This window comes from Saccoglossus kowalevskii, chromosome 20 (assembly GCF_978046115.1).
Source record: "Saccoglossus kowalevskii chromosome 20, keSacKowa6.1, whole genome shotgun sequence".
Classification (NCBI taxonomy): Eukaryota; Metazoa; Hemichordata; class Enteropneusta; family Harrimaniidae; genus Saccoglossus; species Saccoglossus kowalevskii.
The window spans coordinates 10,525,488-10,546,984 of record NC_140660.1 but is presented as its reverse complement, the minus strand read 5'-3'; positions in this window follow the sequence as shown (position 1 = coordinate 10,546,984).

The window sequence follows — 21,497 nt, the reverse complement described above, 5'->3', positions numbered from 1 at the left end:
GCATATTACTAGTTCAGTTCTTCATTTTTCTATATAATCACAGTTAGTTATACTTAACTTGTAATAATTTCTCTAAATGATCTCTGTGTTAATTAATGTGTTCCTTTGGGCTTCTGCATACATAAACTTTCGATGCAAAATAGCCGGTGTGATCTTTCTTGAGTTCAGTGAGATTTGTGTTTCCCCCCTCCTCGATTAGTGTTTCATTATCAACCGTCGTTGCGCACACTGTACCCTGGCTAATGTTGCGATGGGCTTTGGAATGGTTGATAGGATGGCCATACAGAATGGGACACTATTTAAGGGGGTTGTATCGCACTCTCAGCGACGATGTAAAACTGCCTATTTGTCAGTGATACGCTATAGTCTCTGTTTTTGATTTGAATAATAATGTCAGTGAAATTTTAAACCCCGCCTAAAATCCACTCGAACGCGTCATTATTCGCACCACCATGCTTTGCCTCTGTGTCAAACATTTAAACACTGTCATGAAAGTTTAACTCTTCGTGAGTGATGTCAACATGAAAGTTGATTGAGAGTGCAAAGTAACGAAAAATGTTTAGGTAATTTAAGGAACAGAAATTATTTTGTCTCAGAGTACAATAATTTGTCATCGTTTTGGCAATTATTCGGCCCCATGGAGATGATGGAGATTACTAACACAATCCCTGATCACATTTGGAAAAATATATGGATTTCATATGCAGTTAAAATTTCCATAATTTTCTATATTCATAAATTCAAAAAAATATTTTAACTTACAACTGAGTATAGAATACAAATATATTTGACACCTAATTACGTCGTTAGAGGGCGCGATTTATAGGAAATATAAAACTTGCCATTCTAAGTAGTTTAGTCACACCACGTTGCTGCAATATGATTTATGACTTCCTATATTTACACTTTTTCTGCCCCACATTTCAACAATTTTCCAGGTGTCACAAAATACGTTTCTGAATTTCCGTTGTCTTAATGTACTTGAATGATTGTTTTAATTTTGTAATCGTCTTTATCATAAAATCATATTGCTTTAAACTGTTGTCGCAAACAACTTAATAAGACTAACTACACAATTTGTGAAAGTTGTATATGGTTCATAAATGTAGTATAGAATGCCGTGAAATGTGTATTGGAAGTCGTTCATATTGTATAATTTGCATTTGCAAGTTGGTATTGAAACGTGTTTAGAAAGTTTAGAAAGTCTGGAAAAGGTTGTATGATAAGCTGTAATTGTGTTGAATAGGCAGTTATAATGGTTGTATAATATGTTGTAATGATTGTTTAATAAGTTGTAATCGTTGTATAAGCAGTTGTAATGGTTGTATAATAAGTTGTAATGGTTGTAAAAATAAGTCGTAATTTTTGTATAATAAGTTGTAATTGTTGTATAATAAGTTGTAATGACTGTATAATAAATTGTAATGGTTGTATAATAAGTTGTTATGGTTGTAAAAATAAGTCGTAATTTTTGTATAATAAGTTGTAATTGTTGTATAATAAGTTGTAATGGTTGTATAATAAGTTGTAATGGTTGTATAATAAGTTATTATGGTTGTAAAACTAAGTCGTAATTTGTGTATAATAAGTTGTAATTGTTGTATAATAAGTTTTAATGGCTGTATAATAAGTTGTAATGGTTGTATAATAAGTGGTAATGGTTGTATAATAAGTTGTTATGGTTGTAAAAAAAGTTGTAATTGTTGTATAATACTTTGAGGAGTCTTCATAATAATTTTATCATTATACATCTTTTCCTTCCAAGGATACATCATGGGAATATCAAAATCCAAAACGTTTAGAACAGAATCAGCAAACTTCTTTGTATGGAGTCGGTCAAAACCTGGTTGTAATTGTTGTATAATAAGTTGTAATGGTTGTATAATAAGTTGTTATGGTTGTAAAATAAGTTGTAATGGTTGTATAATAAGTTGTTATGGTTGTAAAATAAGTCGTAATGGCTGTATAATAAGTGGTAATTGTTCTATAATTAGTTATTATTGTTGTAAAATAAGTCGCAATTGTTGTATAATAAGTTGTAATAGTTGTATAATAAAATGTTATTACGAATATGCCTCGAAGTAAGCATGAAGACAGTACAGTGGCAGTATTGACCGACGCACAGTGAAGGTCGATGCGACAGCCCCAGCGACAGTGCACTGTCTGCGTGCATACTTTGAGGTGTCTTTGTGATAATCTTTTCCTTATACATCTTTTTCTTCCAAGGATACATCATTGGAATGCCGAAATCCAAACAGTTTAGAACATAATCAGCGAACTGTTTTGTATGGAGTTCGGTCGAAGCCTGGTGGCAACCATGCTTGTTTTTATTATTAGAGGATGCTTACGCGCGTAATCATTCCATATTTGGAATTCGCATTTCCTAATATGGTAGTATAAAAATACCACGTAAAATACCGCAAAATTATACCATGCTGTAACTTATGACGTCATGACAATTACGGCAATACAACTTATTATACAACCATTACCACTTATTATATAACCATTACAACTTATTATACTGCCATTACAACTTATTATACAACAATTACAACTTATTATACAAAAATTACGACTTAGTTTTACAACCATTACAACTTATTATTCAACCATTACAACTTATTATACAACCATTACAACTTATTATACAATCATTACAACTTATTATACAACCACTGCAGCTTATTATACAACAATTACAACTTATTATACATCCAATACAATTAATTATACAGCAATTACAACTTATTAAACAACATTCCAACTTATTTTTCAACCATTACAACTAATTATACAACAATTACAGCTTATTATACAACAATTACAACTTATTATACAACAATACAACTAATTATACAATCATTACGACTAATTATACAATTATTAGAACTTATAATATAACCATTACAACTTATTATACCACTAATACCACTTATTATACAACCATTACAACTTATTATACAACCATTACAACTTATTATACAACCATTGCAACTTATTATACAACCGTTACAACTTATTATACAATCATCAGAACTTATTATACAACAATTACAACCAGGTTTTGACCGACTCCTTACAAAGAAGTTTGCTGATTCTGTTCTAAACGTTTTGGATTTTGATATTCCCATGATGTATCCTTGGAAGGAGACGATGTATAATGAAAAAGTTATTATGAAGACACATCAAAGTATTATACAACAATTACAACTTATATTACAACCATAACAACTTATTATACAACCATTACCACTTATTATACAACCATTACAACTTATTATACAACCGTTACAACTTATTATACAATCATCACAACTTATTATACAAAAATTACAACTTATTATACAACCAATACAATTAATTATACAACCATTAAAACTTATTATACAACCATTACAACTTATTATGCAACCAATACAACTGATTATACAAAAATTACAACTTATTATTCAATCAATACAACTTATAATACAACAGTACAACTTATTTTACAACCATTACAACATAAAATACAACAATTACAACTTATTATACAATCATTTAAACTCATTATACAACCATTACAACTTATTATATAACCATAACAACTTATTATACAACAAATACAACTTATTATACAACCATTAAGACTAATTATACAACCATTACAACTTATGATACAATTATTTCAACTTATTATGCAACCATTACAACTTATTATACAACCATTACAACTTATTATGCAACCAATACAACCAATACAACTGATTATACAAAAATTACAACTTATTATTCAATCAATACAACTTATAATACAACAGTACAACTTATTTTACAACCATTACAACATAAAATACAACAATTACAACTTATTATACAATTATTTAAACTCATTATACAACCATTACAACTTATTATATAACCATAACAACTTATTATACAACAAATACAACTTATTATACAACCATTAAGACTAATTATACAACCATTACAACTTCTTATACAATCATTTAAATTTATTATATAACCATAACAACTTATTATACAACAAATACAACTTATTATACAACCATTAAGACTAATTATACAACCATTACATCTTCTTATACAATCATTTAAATTTATTATATAACCATTACAACTTGTTATACAACCAATACAACTTATTATTATTAATCTGTCACCATAACGCCATAAGTTACAGCATGCCATAATTTTGTGGTATTTTACGTTTCATTTTCATACTACCATATTAGGAAATGCGAATTCCAAATATTAAATGATTATGCGCGTAAGCGTCCTCTAATAATAAAAACAAGCATGGTTGCCACCAGGCTTCGACCGGACTCCATACAAAACAGTTCGCTGATTATGTTCTAAACTGTTTGGATTTCGGCATTACAATGATGTATCCTTGGAAGAAAAAGATGCATAATGAAAAGATTATCACGAAGACACCTCAAAGTATGCACGCAGACAGTGCACTGTCGCAGGGGCTGCCGCATCGACCTCAGCTGCGCGTCGGTCAATACTGCCACTGTACCGTCTTCATGCATACTTTAAGGCATCTTCGTAATAACCTAATATTATACAACCATTTTAACATATTTTACAAACAAAACAACTTATTATACAACATTTACAACTTATTATACAACCATTACAACTTATTATACAACAATTACAACTTATTATACAACCATTGCAATTTATTATACAACAATAACGACTTATTGTACAACCATAACAACTTATTATATAACAATTACAACTTATTATACAGCCATTAGAACTTATTATACAACAATTACGACTTATTTTACAACCATAACAACTTATGACCTCCCAATCAACAATTTCAACTTATTATGCAATCATTACAACGGTTAAAATGGTTGTAATTGTCGTATAATAAGTTGTAATGCTTGTAAAATAAGTTGTAATGATTGTATAATAAGTTGTAATTGTTGTATAATAAGTTGTAATGGTTGTATAATAAGATGTAACGGTTGTATAATAAGTTGTAATGGTTGTATAATAAGTTGTAATGGTTACATAATAAGTTGGAGGGCGCTGCCATGAACAGATAAGCGCAATGCACGTGGCTCCGTGGAAAGTTGAGTAAAATTTGCTATATTGGTTGTACAACCCGTCTTAGAATAGCTGATGGCATGTCAGGAAGGTGGAATTGATACTTATTACAAAGATGCCAAATGGTCGAACGAGAGCAGAAAGGAAAAAACTGGTAGAAAGCCAAGCTGTATCTTCGAAGACGACGCCATTGGAAACTCGAGGTAAAATTACACACTTCATGAATAAAGACAATACAGTAATGGCAGGTGACGACAGCGAAGCTGACTTCAAGGAGTTCATGATAAATACAATAACACGCATTGATCAAAATATGGAGAAGTTAGTATCAGAAAATATAACTATTAACAACAGAGTAGATGCAGTTGAGAGTGATTTAACGAAGAACAAGGAGAAGTTTGAGAAGCATCAACAAGAATTTACGTTGTCGTTTGAGAATGTGAATAAGAGGGTCAATGAACTTATGACACGTGTTACTGAACTGGAGAATGAAAATCAAGTTTTGAAAAAACAGCTACGTGAATCAAATGAAAAACAAAAGAATCAAGAAAGGTATTCACGTGAATATAACTTGCGATTCCACGGTATACAGGAAGGTGACAACGAGAAGTGCGTTGAAGTTATCGAGAAAATACTAGTGGATAAATTTGGTATGCAAGCAGGTTTAGTGGAAAATGCCCACCGGGTAAATATTGGTGAAGTAGCCAAAACAGAGAACCGGCCCTACCCAAGACAAGTATTGGTGAAGTTCTTCAGTCGTCTAAAGAAAGAAGAAATCATACGAAAACAACGAATTGCGTTAAAGGATACAGGAATATATGTAAAACGGGATATGATTATTGAAGACTTTCAATTGAAGAAAACATTGAACGCTGTTATTAAACGTGCTTACGATGAGGGGAAACGACCTATTTTTCGAAGAGGCGTGCTGTACATTGATGGAAAGAAGTATTCGCCTAATAAAGATGATGTGGTGTAAAGTTATAAAGTTATAAAAAAAAAAAAAGCTTTTGAATTTTATTGAGGTATGTCTTTATATATGATTTAATTATCAATTATGACGAAATAAGTGGTAATTACTTACAGTTTCTTTCCCATGTGGGATGTAATATTAAGTGTAAGTGACTCCAGACAAACTAGTTATAGCTATATATCCGACATGAGGTAAGAAAAAAAAACACTTGAGTTTTATTTAATTATGCATTTATATATGGTTTATTTAGCAAACTGTTTATGGTCTTTTTTTTAGGGTTGTGCCAGACTGGCAACATAACTTTTTGCTTAATGACTAAGTCAGTGGTAATTAATTTACAGTTTCTTTCTCGTGTTGAATGTATCATCTGATTAAGTGTAAAAATTTTTAAACTGGTATCATAATTTTAGTTGGGGTTGTTGATACAATAATATGGCACTGAGTGTGTTATTGGGATGTGAATTATGATTCACAGAGCTGCAGCACTATTGCATTATTACATATTTTGTCAGCAATATTTAAGTGCCAATAATATTTCTTTTTCCTTTTTTTTTTTTTTTTTTTTTTTTTTGGGTATAATTCATTATGACTTCATTTAAAATGTTAAGTTTGAATGTTAGGGGAATGAGACATTCGTATAGTAAACGAAAAGCTGTTTTTAGATTTTTTAGACAGCAAAGGGGTGACATTATTTTGGTTCAAGAAACTCATAGTTGTTCTAATTCGGAGAGTGTGTGGAAGAGGGAGTGGGGTGGCAGTGTCATTTATTCGCATGGCACACAAAATAGTTGTGGGGTAGCAATATTTTTTAATAAGAATTTAAATGTTAATATTAGAAACAAGATGATCGATAATGATGGGAGGTATATTTTTGTTGAAGTGGAAATTAATGATCTGGTTTTAGTCATAGCAAATCTATATGTACCCAATAAGGAAAACGAACAAATTGAATTCTTAGCCACTGTAAGAGGTTTAATTGATTATAACTTTCCAAATTGTAATTTAATAATTGGAGGTGATCTAAACATCCCTCTTGATCCAGTAATGGATAAAAGAGGTGATAGTCCAGAGCTGAGGAATACTTCCAGGCGCGACATGTATACATTTATTAATTCCTTATCACTTATTGATGTTTACCGTAAACTAAACCCAGCACAGTATAGGTTTACTTGGCGAAGAGCTAATGCTGCGTCTCGTCTAGATTATTTTTTGACATCGCCATCTGTATTTAGAAATATTAGGAAGTTTGACATCATGCCTTGTACTAAATCAGACCATGATGCAATTTCAATAACTTATGAAATTGGTAAAAAGCAGGTTAGAGGACCAGGTTTTTGGAAATTTAATTGTGATTTATTAAATGATGATTCATATTCTAAAATGATTAAAATACAGATCTCTAGTGTCGTGGGTGAAAACAAACATATGGATGATCAAGCTTTGTTTGAGTTTTTAAAATATAAAATTCGAGAGGTGACAGTTGCATTTTCAAAAAAGAAAGCACAAGAGAGACGAAGTAAAGAAAAGGAACTAATGCTTGAACTACAGAAATTGGAAGAACAAATAGATGAAAATTTAGATGAGATGGTATTAGCCCAATACGAAATTAAAAAACAAGAATTAGATGATATTATTGATAATAATATTAGATGTTCAATTGTAAGGTCAAGGGTTCAATGGTTTGAAAATGGTGAGAAAAGTACAAAATTCTTTTTGAATTTAGAGAAACGTAATTATTCAAAAAAGACCATTGTTGAGTTGAAAAAAGGGAATGAATATTTGACGAGTGAAAGGGACATTTTAAAGGAAATTAATAGGTATTATAAGGAGCTCTATACATCAGAAAAAAACAATTTGGAATTTAGTGAGAATGATAATTTATTTTTCGTAAAAGAAAATATTCCTATTTTACCAAATGAGATTGCACTACAGTGTGAGGGCCCACTTACTAAGGAGGAAGTTTTTGATGTGCTTAAAAAAGCCCCTCAGAATAAGACTCCAGGTAGCGATGGTCTACCCCCCGAGTTTTATTTATTTTTTTGGGAATATATTGGAGATGCACTAGTTGCTTCACTCAATCATGGTTATAGAGAAGGCATGATGTCAAACACACAAAAACAGGCAGTCATTACCTTATTACCAAAGCCAGATAAAGACCAACTTCATCTAGGAAATTGGAGACCAGTTTCTTTATTAAATAGTGATTATAAGCTAGCAAGTAGGTGTATTGTAAAACGTCTTGAGAATATTTTGCCTAAGATTATCAACGAAGATCAATCAGCTTTTATTTCGGGGAGGAAAATTATGGATAATATAAGGCTTATCTCTGATGTTATCGATTATTGTGAGGAGTATGAGCACCCAGGGGCAGTGATGTTTGTGGACTTCTCTAAAGCTTACGATACTTTGGAATGGAACTTTATAAATAAGGCATTGAAATTGTTTAATTTTGGTGATTCATTTATACGTTGGGTAAATGTATTTTATAATGATATTAAGAGTTGTGTTGTAAACAATGGGTTTTCCACAGGTTGGTTTGGACTATCACGGGGTATAAGACAGGGCTGTCCTTTATCGACTGCACTGTTTGTAATTGCTATCGAACTCCTTGCCATTTCTATACGTGCCAGTAAAGAAATTGAAGGAGTACATTTGCCTTATGACAATGAAATTCGATTTTTAGGGTATGCAGATGATACCACGCTCTTTTTGGGGGATCAGGTGTCAGTTAAGCACATTCTTATTTTGTTAAAGTACTTTCATAAGTGTTCTGGACTTAGAATTAACTTGCAAAAAACACAGCTTTTACTAGTAGGTACTATGAAAAGGCAATGGAGGGAAATAGATGAGATTTCACCCACTGATAAGCCAATTAGATATTTAGGCATTTACCTGGGCCACAATAAAAGGTGTAATAAGAAATTAAATTTTGATGATAAGATAACTAAAATTTCAAATATTCTGTCAGTCTGGAAATCACGTAATTTAACTCTCAAAGGAAAGGTTATTTTAGTTAAGGTATTTGGTGCATCAAATCTGGTGTATTCAATGACTGCGATTTCAACCCCAAGTAATGTTATTAATGAGGCTAGGTCCTTGCTATTCAATTTCTTGTGGAGGGGTAAAAAACATCATATAAAGCGTAATACCCTAATTGGTAACTATGATCAAGGTGGCCTTCGTATGGTGGATATTGAAATTTTGAACAAAGCAATAAAACTTTCCTGGGCTGTTAAAATTATAGATACAGAATCAACTATAGCTGTATTCAGTCATTATTATTTTAGAAATTATGGGGGTTTGCGATTTTTACTCCAGTGCAATTATGATTGGGGCCAAATAAATGGTAGAATACCTCCCTTTTACATGGATATTATAAGATATTGGAGTGAGATAAATAAACAGAAGGAACCAAGTTGTGTACAGGAAGTTATAACGCAAACAATTTGGAATAATAAATATATTTTGATAAATGGGAGCTCTGTATATTACAGTAAATGGCACATCAGTGGAGTAAGGTACATCGGTAATTTGTTAGATAATAACGGTAAATTTCTAAAGTGCCATCAGTTTACTGAAAAATATAATATTGCTGTGAATTTTATAACATATACAGGTATTATTTCGGCAATTCCATCAAAATGGAAAAAGCTTTTGAAATCTAATGACCATGTGCATGTAACTGGACAAAATGTTCAAAATACAATTGATTATGGAAAGGGTAAAACAAAAGATTTCTATAAAATACTGATAAAAAGTAAATTTGAACCCCCAAGCTCAGAAACTAAATATGGGTCAATGATTTATGGGCGGAACATAGCAGGAAAATGGAAGGCAATTTGGGAGTTACCTTATAAGGTAACAGGTGAAGAAAAAATGAGAATTTTTCAGTTCAAAATTTTGCATAGAATTGTAACAACAAATTTATTCTTATACAAAAATAACTTAAGAACAGATAGTATGTGTAAATATTGTCAAAATGAGGAAAATTTAGAACATTTGTTCTGGTATTGTTCAACTGCACAAAGATTTTGGAATTCGTTTGACGAGTTCTGGAAAAAGATTTCTGATGATAACACAAAATTAATCACATGTTCAAGTATTATCTTCGGAGTACTGGAAAACAGATCTCTTTTAAATTTGTTGTTACTAATTGGTAAATATGTCTTGTATTGTAGCAGGTTTACTGGTTATAGCCCAACAATAGCCTATTTTATAAGTAAAATTAGAAACCAAATTAACATTGAAAAATGTGTTTTAACTGAAAAAAAGTTTGAAACGAAATGGAGCAAAGTGCTGCAAGTGATTGAAGGATATTTGTAAGTTAATTTTATAAGTTTATTTAACATGTAGTCATTGTAAATTAATGAAATTCAACAGTTAATAAAAGAAAACAAATGAACCCCTCCCTCATACACACACTAACAACAACAGCCCCTCCCCCAACCATTTTTTCCCCACTTTTCCCCCTTCTCTTTTTCTTTTTCTAATATTGCTTCATTTTATGTTGTTAATTACCTTTGTGTATATCTTTTTGACATGTAGGATTATTTTGAAGTAATGTACTTTTTTGGGAAAATATGTGAATAAAAAAAAAAATTTAAAAGAAAAAAAAAAAAAAAAAAAAAAAAAAAAATAAGTTGAAATTGTTGAATAGGAAGTTAAAATGGATGAAAAAGAAATTGTAATGGTTGCATAATAAGTTGAAATTGTTGAATAGGAAGTTAAAATGGTTGTATAATAAGTTGTAACGGTTGTATAATAAGTTGTAATGGTTACATAATAAGTTGAAATTGTTGAATAGGAAGTTAAAATGGTTGTATAATAATTTGCAATGGGTGTATAATAAGTTGTGATGGTTGCACAATAGTTTGTAATTGCTGTATAATAATTTGTAATGGTTGTATAATAAGTTTTAATGGTTGTATAATAAAATGTAATTGTTGTATTATATGTTGTAATGGTTGTATAATAAGTTTTAATGGTTGTATAATAAGTTGTAATGGTTGTATAATAAAATGTAATTGTTGTATTATATGTTGTAATGGTTGTCTAATAAGTTGCAATGGTTGTATAATAAGTTTGTAATTGTTGTATAATAAGTTGTTATGGTTGTATAATAAGTTGCAATGATTGTATAATAAGTTGTACTTGTATAATAAGTTGTAATGGTTGTATAATAAGTTGTAATGGTTGTATAATAAGTTGTAATTGTTGTATAATAAGTTGTAATAGTTGTAAAATCAGTTGTACTGTTGTATTATAAGTTGCACTGGTTGTATAATAAGTTGAAATTGTTGAATAGGAAGTTAAAATGGTTGTATAATAAGTTGTAATGATTGTTTGTAAGGGAAAACGAAAAATCGTCAAAAATCGTGGTAGTTGCTTTGGACTGTGATAGGTTTTATTGAAAGTTTAAAAAGCTGTAAGGGAGGTCGCCAAGATTTCTCTCTAATTCGGAAATGTCATCACTATAGTAATAAAATATATTTTTTTCGGGAGCCGTCAAACTGTCCATGACTTAGCCATCTTGGCTCTTACTGAGACGAGACTTAGATGGGGTCACTGTATGTTTGTGTATGTACGTGTAATTTCAAATACTAGTGAATTTAAATGACGCTTTTCAATAATAGAAAAAAAATATGATCCACACGGGATTATGTCTCCAAACGAAAAGTCAATATTTTTATTATTCCATTTTCAGTCAAACTACATACATTAGCAATATAAGAAATATTTACAGTCTCAACACAGCTTTCCTTGTTTTAAAACGTTGCATGACTCTACATACGAGGGGCGTTCAATAAGTAATGCCCCTGACCCATTTCCCATAGTAGGAGATTAATGAAACTTGGCACAGTTATTAGTCTTTCTCTGCATAGGAACCACCCAGAGTTATACATTTCTCCCGTCGTTTGATGCAGCTCTGGACACCGTTTTTGTAGAACACCCCAGGTTGGTCCTCCAACCACGTCGTAACTTCAGAAATCAAGGCTGCATCATCTGGGAAACGCCATCCGTTCAAAAACAATTTTATTGCTGGGAAGAGATGAAAGTCAGAGGGTGCATTTCATCAAAAGTGAAGCGTAATGGGCTCCTGTAATTGTGGTACCCTTTGCCATGAAATCTGTCAGCACTACTGAGCATGACATTGCCAGCGGAGGGCTACACCCTTGCCTTCTTTGGAGGTGGTGAGTCCAAGTGCTTCCACTGCATTGACTGGGCTTTGATCTCTGGATCATAGTAATGACCAAAGTTTCATCCTGTGTAATCAGTCTTTTGAAAAATCTTCTTCTCCTTGGCACATCTCCAAATTCGTCCTCGAGCACTCGACCTGCTTTTGGAAAGGTGTGAGCAGCCTGGGAATCCGTCTGGCAGACACCTTATGCATATGCAAATGGTCATGAATGATAGTTTCCACAGACCCTGTACTAATCTTGACCTCTTGGGCTATTTGGCGAACAGTAAGGCGTCGATAAGAGGGATGACCAGGTCTGGGAGCTGTTTCCACAGACTTCCGGCCATGTTTGAATTCACGATGCCGGCGTTTTACAAGGTCATATGATGGGCATCAACACCATAAGTTTCTTTCATTTCATCATAAGTCTCCTTTGGTGTGCGTCCTTTTAAATACAACAATCGGATCACTGCGCGACACTTAGCTGGCTCCATTTCACACCTGACTCAGTTCAAACACCTGTAAATCAGAAACCACAATTAGTTTAGAGCTGTTATGTGCAACATAACCCATAGAGATGTAAATCGTAACACATACAAAATGTTATCTAGATCAGACAACTGGAAGTGTGTCAGGGCATTACTTATTAAATGCCCCTCGTAAATAAATGCATTATCACATAAAATAATTCAAGAAATCTGTATTATTGTAGTTCTCTACAAATTTCGTTTGCTTTGCTTTTTCTGGCAATTGACTGCCTTTTGATAGAAATATGGTACATGTGCTGTCCGCATTGTATCCATGACATTTGACGGTTTGTAAACACCAGCTAGTTGTAGATTAGACCAATTCAATTGAGAACACTTATAAAATTTATAAATATGTATAAGGAAATTTACAATTTATTTGAAATATTTTCTAAGTTGTGGCAATGCATGCATTATAGCATATTTTAGTTGACGGGCAACATAGATATGAAATGTATCACACTATCACACGTGCAAGTTCACGTTATACCCCAAAACGGCATGCGCGCATGCGAAACGCCGTATCTTTGACTTCCGGGAAACTCGTCTTTAATGTATTAAACTGCGTCTTGAAGAACTATAACCCTCGTGGAATATCCGCTTCTGAGGGCGTTATGTGGAGTTCTACTGCGTGTATTACGTGAGTGCGCGTCAGTGTGTTTATGTAAATGATTGCAATTTAAATATATGTATATCGGGTAGGGTGCAATATTGTATTTGTGCATATTAACTTAGCTTGAACTAATTATAATATTAGAGAATATGGCACACTGTTTGAGAAACAAAAACAAATCTTGAAATCTATTGTTTACAACGAGATCTCGGCAGCTGTTTGTGTTACTACCTACTGAGGTCCCTGGATTGATTGTAATCGCAGTTTTGCAATACGTCTTAGTAAAACGTAAAGTGAAAGAAAAAAGTGCACAATATCATTGACTATGAAATATCCAATGGTACGTACTTTAAGTTACACAAATATTAAATACGTTTTTTTAGGCTCAATATGCTGAGTATGCAATGTATTCTCTAGCTCATCATGATCTGTGATACACCGTCATCTAAACTACTTTTTGCATATTTTTATCAATAAAAATTATACTTTTCAAAATATCAATTTGGGCAGCTATATTGTAAAAAAAATACACACTTTTTCACTCGTTTGCATGCACAAAAACGCCACCAAAGTTATTAGTCGACATTCTATCAAAGTTGTCAATTGAGGGCGCCAACGTTAGATGTGTCTTGGTATGTGCAGTGTTGTGATTCGATAAATAAATAATAAATGAAATGGACACAGATTTACTCTTGTCTGATATACAAGTACACTCGTCAGGAGGAGATATGATACGCTTAGATAATGCCACGTTGATCTTGTTTCTGATGCTGCTGTGGGGATTGCATTATTATTCCCCCGTACCATCATGAATTTGCTTTCATTAGGTTATCCCTGATATCACTCGTTCGTAGAGCCCGGTGTGATGGGTGGAGAAATGGACTAGTATTAGACCCAAGCCGATAGTAAGGGCATAATGCCACCCATGATGCCACGAGTACCGTGAAGCCACGAGTATAAACCAGTCACAAGTGATAGCGGGCGATCAACATTCTCTCATATGAGTAACTGCAAAGTGTCAAAACGATAAAGAAATCGCGATTTTACGGAACTATGCACACCTACGAATGCTAATTGTGGCCACTGTGCATGATGTCTAAGCGCAACGATGAACGTGTGGTTACTGTTACGACCGCAGATTTTTTTTTCCGAAATCAGCAAAAATATTTATCTTCCTGGCGATATTATTTTTCATTATAATCTTTCAGGCTTTATTGTTAGATTTTCTTAGCTGCAACAGAATGGGCCCAATCAATGTGATAATGATGGCATCAGACAGGGAATATGACTAATATATCAGATGATCATATCACTTGATTAATATGCATAACTCTAATATCTCGTGCACTTTTGCAGGTTGGGACAAGCATCAGAGCTATAATGATGGTATCAAACACAAAAGTATTAATATAAGATGACCATATATGGTCATGTGAACTATTTAATATGCACGGTACTGCAATATATCAACCATTGTTACTTATAGGAACATGCAACAAGTGGCGCAGTGATATCATTGGATGAGATCTGACTAATATATGATCAGATGACCATATATAACCCTGTGACTTCATTATTATGCATACATGTAATATATTAAGCACTGTTGCAGACAGATGACATGCAACCGACAATACAATGAAATAATTAACTGGCTTCCTGTAACGATGCACTTGACATACTTCTTGCTGCTCGTCTTTGGAGTTTAACAACATAGTGCAAAGTCGTACATGTATTTGTCAATATTTACTTTCATTTAAATTAACTGCGGTCATAGACGGTCGTAACTGAGACCATCGCAGTGTTGTCTTTGATGTATTGATGTCCTCCCGTGAAAGCTTACGTCTATTGTCGACGAGATTTCGCAGATTCGTTAAATTGATTATGTTTATGCAATCACCGTACTTCCAATCGACAGTATGTTGTTGTTCGTTCTGGTAAACATTGTTCGCATATCTACCGTTTATGCAGCTACGACTAAGCAATCATTAAAATCGCTAAGTTGGCGATGCATTAGTATTCAACAAGGCGCCTATCGACACATGTTTTGATGCCTTGAATGCAATACATGTTCGATTATTACTCTGAAAATGGATGAATAGATGTCATCGCCGTGAAAAGCTAATAGAGAACAAGTAGGTTGATTGAATTAGGTTTGAGAAATAATGCATCGTTGTCGATCGCGTCACGTATGCTGCAGATTAGATGTTAGGGGTCGTCTTAGTTTTACGGCATCAGGATTTCTCGTCAAACCGAGATTGTAATTTTGTTGATATACTTTTTCTTAATTTGGTTATATGATTTGTTACCAGCAAAAGAGGTGATCTCCCTTTTTCAGTTTTTATTATTTAACACAGTTTTCTATAGAATATTTTCCTTTAAATCCCTCAATTTTTTCAATTGTTTTCCAACTCTATTTAATTCACTGATGTATAGCGAACAAAAAATAAATAAATAAAAAAATAAACAAAACTAATAAAAAAAACGCGCCCATCTGTGTTGTGTCGTATTGACTAGTGTATTCTTTTCTAAACTGAGTCACGAAGACACTATGTCGCATTATTGTGCAGACATATTCGATGAATGTAACGCTGCCTATGTATATCGGTATTGGTTTCAAACCATTTGAAAGTACTGAAAACGGAAAGTGTGTTGATACTATTAAACAAGTGAGTCAAAATAAAACAAGAAAATGTTAAGATATTTAGTGATTTTAGCGTTATTAATTAACATAATGACTTTGCTGGTTTATTAGAACTATGAAGGCCGTGAAAGGCTATGAATGCACGCTAGGTATGATCAACGCAAATGGGTACAGTAATGCGTAGATGGCTTGCATACAGTACAGACTCCTTCTACACTACTACGATGTATTTGCTGCTGTTTTTACTCAGTATTCAACTCGTTGGCATAATCGTGAGGATGTCCACGCTTCGCTTAACGTGAGTATTCAACTCGTTGGCATAATTGTGAGGATGTCTACACTTAACGTGAGTATTCAACTCGTTGGCATAATTGTGAGGATGTCTACACTTAACGTGAGTATTCAACTCGTTGGCATAATTTTGAGGTTGTCTACGCTTCGTTTATTGTGAGTATTTAACTCGTTGGCATAATTGTGAGGGTGTCTACACTTAACGTGAGTATTCAACTCGTTGGCATAATTGTGCAGTGAGGGTGTCTAAGCTTGACGTGAGTATTTAACCTGTTGGCGTAATTTTGAGGTTGTCTATGCTTTGTTTATTGTGAGTATTCAACTCGTTGGCATAATTGTGAGGATGTCTACACTTAACGTGAGTATTTAACTCGTTGGCGTAATTTTGAGGTTGTCTACGCTTCGTTTATTTTGAGTATTCAACTCGTTGGCATAATTGTGAGGATGTCTACACTTAACGTGAGTATTCAACTCTTTGGCGTAATTTTGAGGTTGTCTACGCTTCGTTTATTGTGAGTATTCAACTCGTTGGCGTAATTTTGAGGTTGTCTACGCTTGATGTGAGTATTCAACTCGTTGGCGTAATTTTGAGGTTGTCTACGCTTGACGTGAGTATTTAACCTGTTGGCGTAATTTTGAGGTTGTCTATGCTTTATTTATTGTGAGTATTCAACTCGTTGGCATAATTGTGAGGATGTCTACACTTAACGTGAGTATTTAACTCGTTGGCGTAATTTTGAGGTTGTCTACGCTTGATGTGAGTATTCAACTCGTTGGCATAATTGTGAGGGTGTCTAAGCTTGACGTGAGTATTCAACTCGTTGGCATAATTGGCATGATGTATCGACACCCCCTGTGTTGTGCTCGCCTCGACGCCGTTGCTTGAAATTCACACAACGCTAACGTCTGCCGACTGATTGGAGACCTCGGTGGAATTACGTGAAGAGCTTTTCAGGTTATGGTTGTTTACTCTCCACTTTACGCTGCGCAAGACAATTGCCTAACGCGAATCAATAGGCAAATACACACTGTCTTACCGAAATTACGTGAGCGCCACATCAACAGAAATCGTCAATCGAAAACATACTTAGACATGGGAGGAGTAAATGTGAAATGTGAATATCCTCGGCGAGAAAGCTTACATCAATACCAAAAATATATAGGGGAGTGAGCCAATACACGAAATGTTTTACGTGCGGTTTACCTGTGGGAGTACAAGTACTCTTTGTTTTTATTTTCATAAATACAAAATCTTTTGGTAATTTTTTAAAAAGCTTATCTCGATGTTTTGAAGATATTTTGGTTTTAAATAATAAAGCTTCAACTATATGGACGAAGTGTATTCAATCGCAGAGGTCATAAGCCCCATGTCCAACCAGTGTATCCGATACCTGAAAGGCCACGTATAATCTTGTGGGATCAATCATTGCACCTCTGACATTATCGAATGCGGCGACTGAATGTACATCAGACACTGTACACGTAACTGACGCTGGGTGGTCCCTGGAATTGTTGCTTCTAGACAATCAATATAAACAGAACGTAAATTCTTATCGCCGCGGAATGGAAACACATATGACGACACTGTTATAGGTGTCCTCGAAACGGCGTGAACAACAGTCGTAACAGCTATGAGCACTCACCGACCGCCAGTAATTATGTCATCGATGGTGCGATGTGTGGTGTCTGAGCAACGTGGTCGACTAACTACGCATACATCACTGCACAGCGTGTTCGTCAAATCGAACCCTTCAAAAAACACCGGATTAAACTGAACGCTGACGCCGCCGTCAATACTTCAAAAAGTATAATGCTGCTTGCTTCGCTGGTCACGCTTTGTTGCTTTGTCCGTGTTGTCGGCTGCCGCGAGGAAGGACTTGTAACGGACGAAGCCGCCGTGGAGGAATTTCTGGCGTACTACGACAGTGCCGTTACGGAAATGCAGTACGTGATGTGTGAGGCTCATTGGAATTACGAGACGAATTTAACGCAGTACAACCAGGACACTATGGTGAGTGTATTAATCCATATGACGTAACATAGTACTGTTTTGCGGCGAACATTACGTGTCCCGGGATAAACACTTTATGAATATATAATTAGCATGAATAATTACATCCCGATGGTGTCCTGTAACCGGACTAGAACGAGATCACTGAACGACATTTGAATTGATTGCTTCTGAGGCAATGTCAATTCACAAAAATAAATCCATTGCTATTTTTACACCCTTTCTGGAAAAATTATGACTATTAGTTAAAAAATTAATGAAGCGTATGAAAATGTCGCATCAGCGAATTGGTGGGAACATATTTGGGTCAGGGTATTTATTCCGTTACACGGGAGAATAGGTTATAATTGTAAATAATACTCTTTTTCTAAAGAAAAGTTAGCGATTAAATAATCTTTACCTATTTTATCAGGGGAAGAAATAATGCACGATAACAATATTCAAAACATATTCTTGATAAGCAGAAAAAAAAATCTGTTTGCATACAACAACAACAAATCCAGCACGGTTGCCGGTGACGGAGTCAACTACAGAGTGTAACTAAACGGAGCCCTAACATAGCGGTGACGTGGTAACATGGCGGTGACCTTGGTAGCAAGTCCGCTTTTCATGTATAAAAGCCTTTGTAACAGTTCCGTGAAATGTCGTCTGGCTTGAAAAATCGCCTAATTTGCGCGCTCACTTGTCTGCAGCTATGGAGTGTTAGTCGCGGGAGCATTGGGACCGATTTGTAAGAAATAAGGCTAGTCAAGATATTACTCGATTTTAGTCACGTGCGTTACCTTATTCTTCAACGCAGCCAGATGTAATAGAAAGGCCTAAACACTTGGCGCCATAAGATTCATTTGTCTCGTATTAAGAGAGTGTGATTTGCTACATGACATCATTGCGTCATAAACATGAGCCTGGCCTATCCGCAAAGTAACGGCTCAGTTCTTCTAGATACCTTGACATAAATAATGGACACTTATTTAAATAATTAACAATTATATTGGAAAAACAGTAATCTATTAATTATGGACAACGTTATATTTAATAAAAAAAAAACGTGCCCGAAGTAAATGTCACCACCCCTGCAGTTCAAATTGTTACGAAGTAGGAAGCGGCGCACTGTGCGATTTGGGTGTGCCCTGGCATACACTTTTAAAGATTTATTTGTACTAAGATGATGATAAAGGTCGACGCACTATATAAAATGATAAGGACAAGGCCGCGAATGTACCCAATTATCGACGATGCGTAAGCGCGATTACCTAGCTTCCTTTGAAATACACCAACTGTACGATATCTATGATGTTGACATTTATAAACTTTACCAATGTGCATGTAATATTGTGAACGTCACTCGACCTTTGACAGTTAGGTTTATAATCGCAAACCTACTCACAAGAGTACAATTACCTGTGCTACACAATCCAATACTGTTCCTGTGCACACAATTTCTTTTATCGTTTCGTGCATTGATCACAAACAGTGCTAGGTTATTGTATAACTGGTCTTCGCGTGGCATTAACCAACCAATAGTTGTGCGCCATTACAATAACCGGCTACGCGCGATATAATAATTAAACGGAAACATTTCAGTGTTTTACTAATTTAATTAGCTTTTTTCTCAAGGGCTATGCTCATCTCGCCATACATGCGCCAGATATAGATCCCGTGCGATAGATATGCATTACCTTAGCTTAAAGCCTGGGAGTCGTCACCTGCGCGTGCATCAGATGGCCATAGCGTGTCATTGTTTACAAACAAGGGCCTACCCATGAAACTTTACATTTTAAGCGTGTGTGGTTATCGTCGCTTGGGACTCAATTACCGCGCTTGCGCAGGTGACGACCCTCCCGCTTTAAATTCTCTGGTTGCGCTGTCCGCGAGTTATCAGCGCCAGATTATGAAATCCCGTCATGCATTGCAGTTTCGCGTTCAGCTTCTGATGCACATTAAACGAACTACTACGTAGATGAGAGACTGAATTACGCTGTGTGTCATTGATTGCCAGTTTTTGCTTTACATCCGATGATTTGAATGCACCCTCATTCTCGCCTATCATAATATTTTCTGCTACAGTTCAAACATGCAATAACAAGGCCTGTAATCGGGGGCTATGGTATGAATATTCATATGCACGAGTAAACGTCATGAAAGCACACAACCAATCAGAGAGATGGCACTAGTCTTCCTCTCTTGAAGTAGGTTGATTGGCCCCTGTAAAGAGAGGACCGAAAACAAACGTGATTTTGATTCTTTTGGATACAGAATGATACAATAATACGTATTTTATCTAAAAATAATAGTTTTTTTTACAATGCGTGCCCGGGAGTGTTCATTACTCATCACAACCAAATTTACCGAAAATCTGAACCATTTATGGCTAGTACGTTTGACACCGATATCTTCCTAAAAACGCGACAGTTCTTTTCAAAAATGATGACTCAAGGAGGAATAGGATGCTATACAGCTTTAATAACCGTATCGATGAGAACTGAAGTCCATTAAACATGTTATTATCTCCCAAAACAACGATAAGTCTTTAGTTGGTGCGCAGACGACCAGTGAACTGAGGTTGGTGAGATGTACCCAGCAGTTCGCATGTAAACGTAAGACGGCTTGGTTTGCATTTATTTATTGCAACCACATACTTTGTCGATTGAGGGCGCAAGTTAATAACACCGGGTGTCGGGGTGACAGACTGATTAGCCTCCCTACCTGATTAGGGACGTGTTTTCTCAAAGAAACATTTCTAAATTGTGGATTTGAAACATGAAATGAGAATGAAGTAATATGAAGATAATCATTCAATATTATTTATTCGCATAGCTCGGTAGAATGTGTGATATCCTCATATGTATGACGTCATAATATCACACTACAAAGTCAAACAAAACTGTAATTGATTATTGTACCAACAATTGAAGTCTCCCAGCACGTGCATAGCCTCTAAATCCTGACTTTTAACCTTTTCGCCACCAGTTCCCTCATTTCATCACAAATTCACAAAATAATAAATGAAATAGTTTATAGTTTTCACTTTCCTTCAGAACTTGGAACGAAAATAGCAAAAGTTTTGAAGTAAAAACTGAAACTTATAACATTTTGTCTGTTGGCTCCAAAAACATGGTTTATTTCCGGAAACGTTGAAGAATATAAGGGAAAAATGCAGAAAAAATTGTGCGAGAAACTGTGGTGG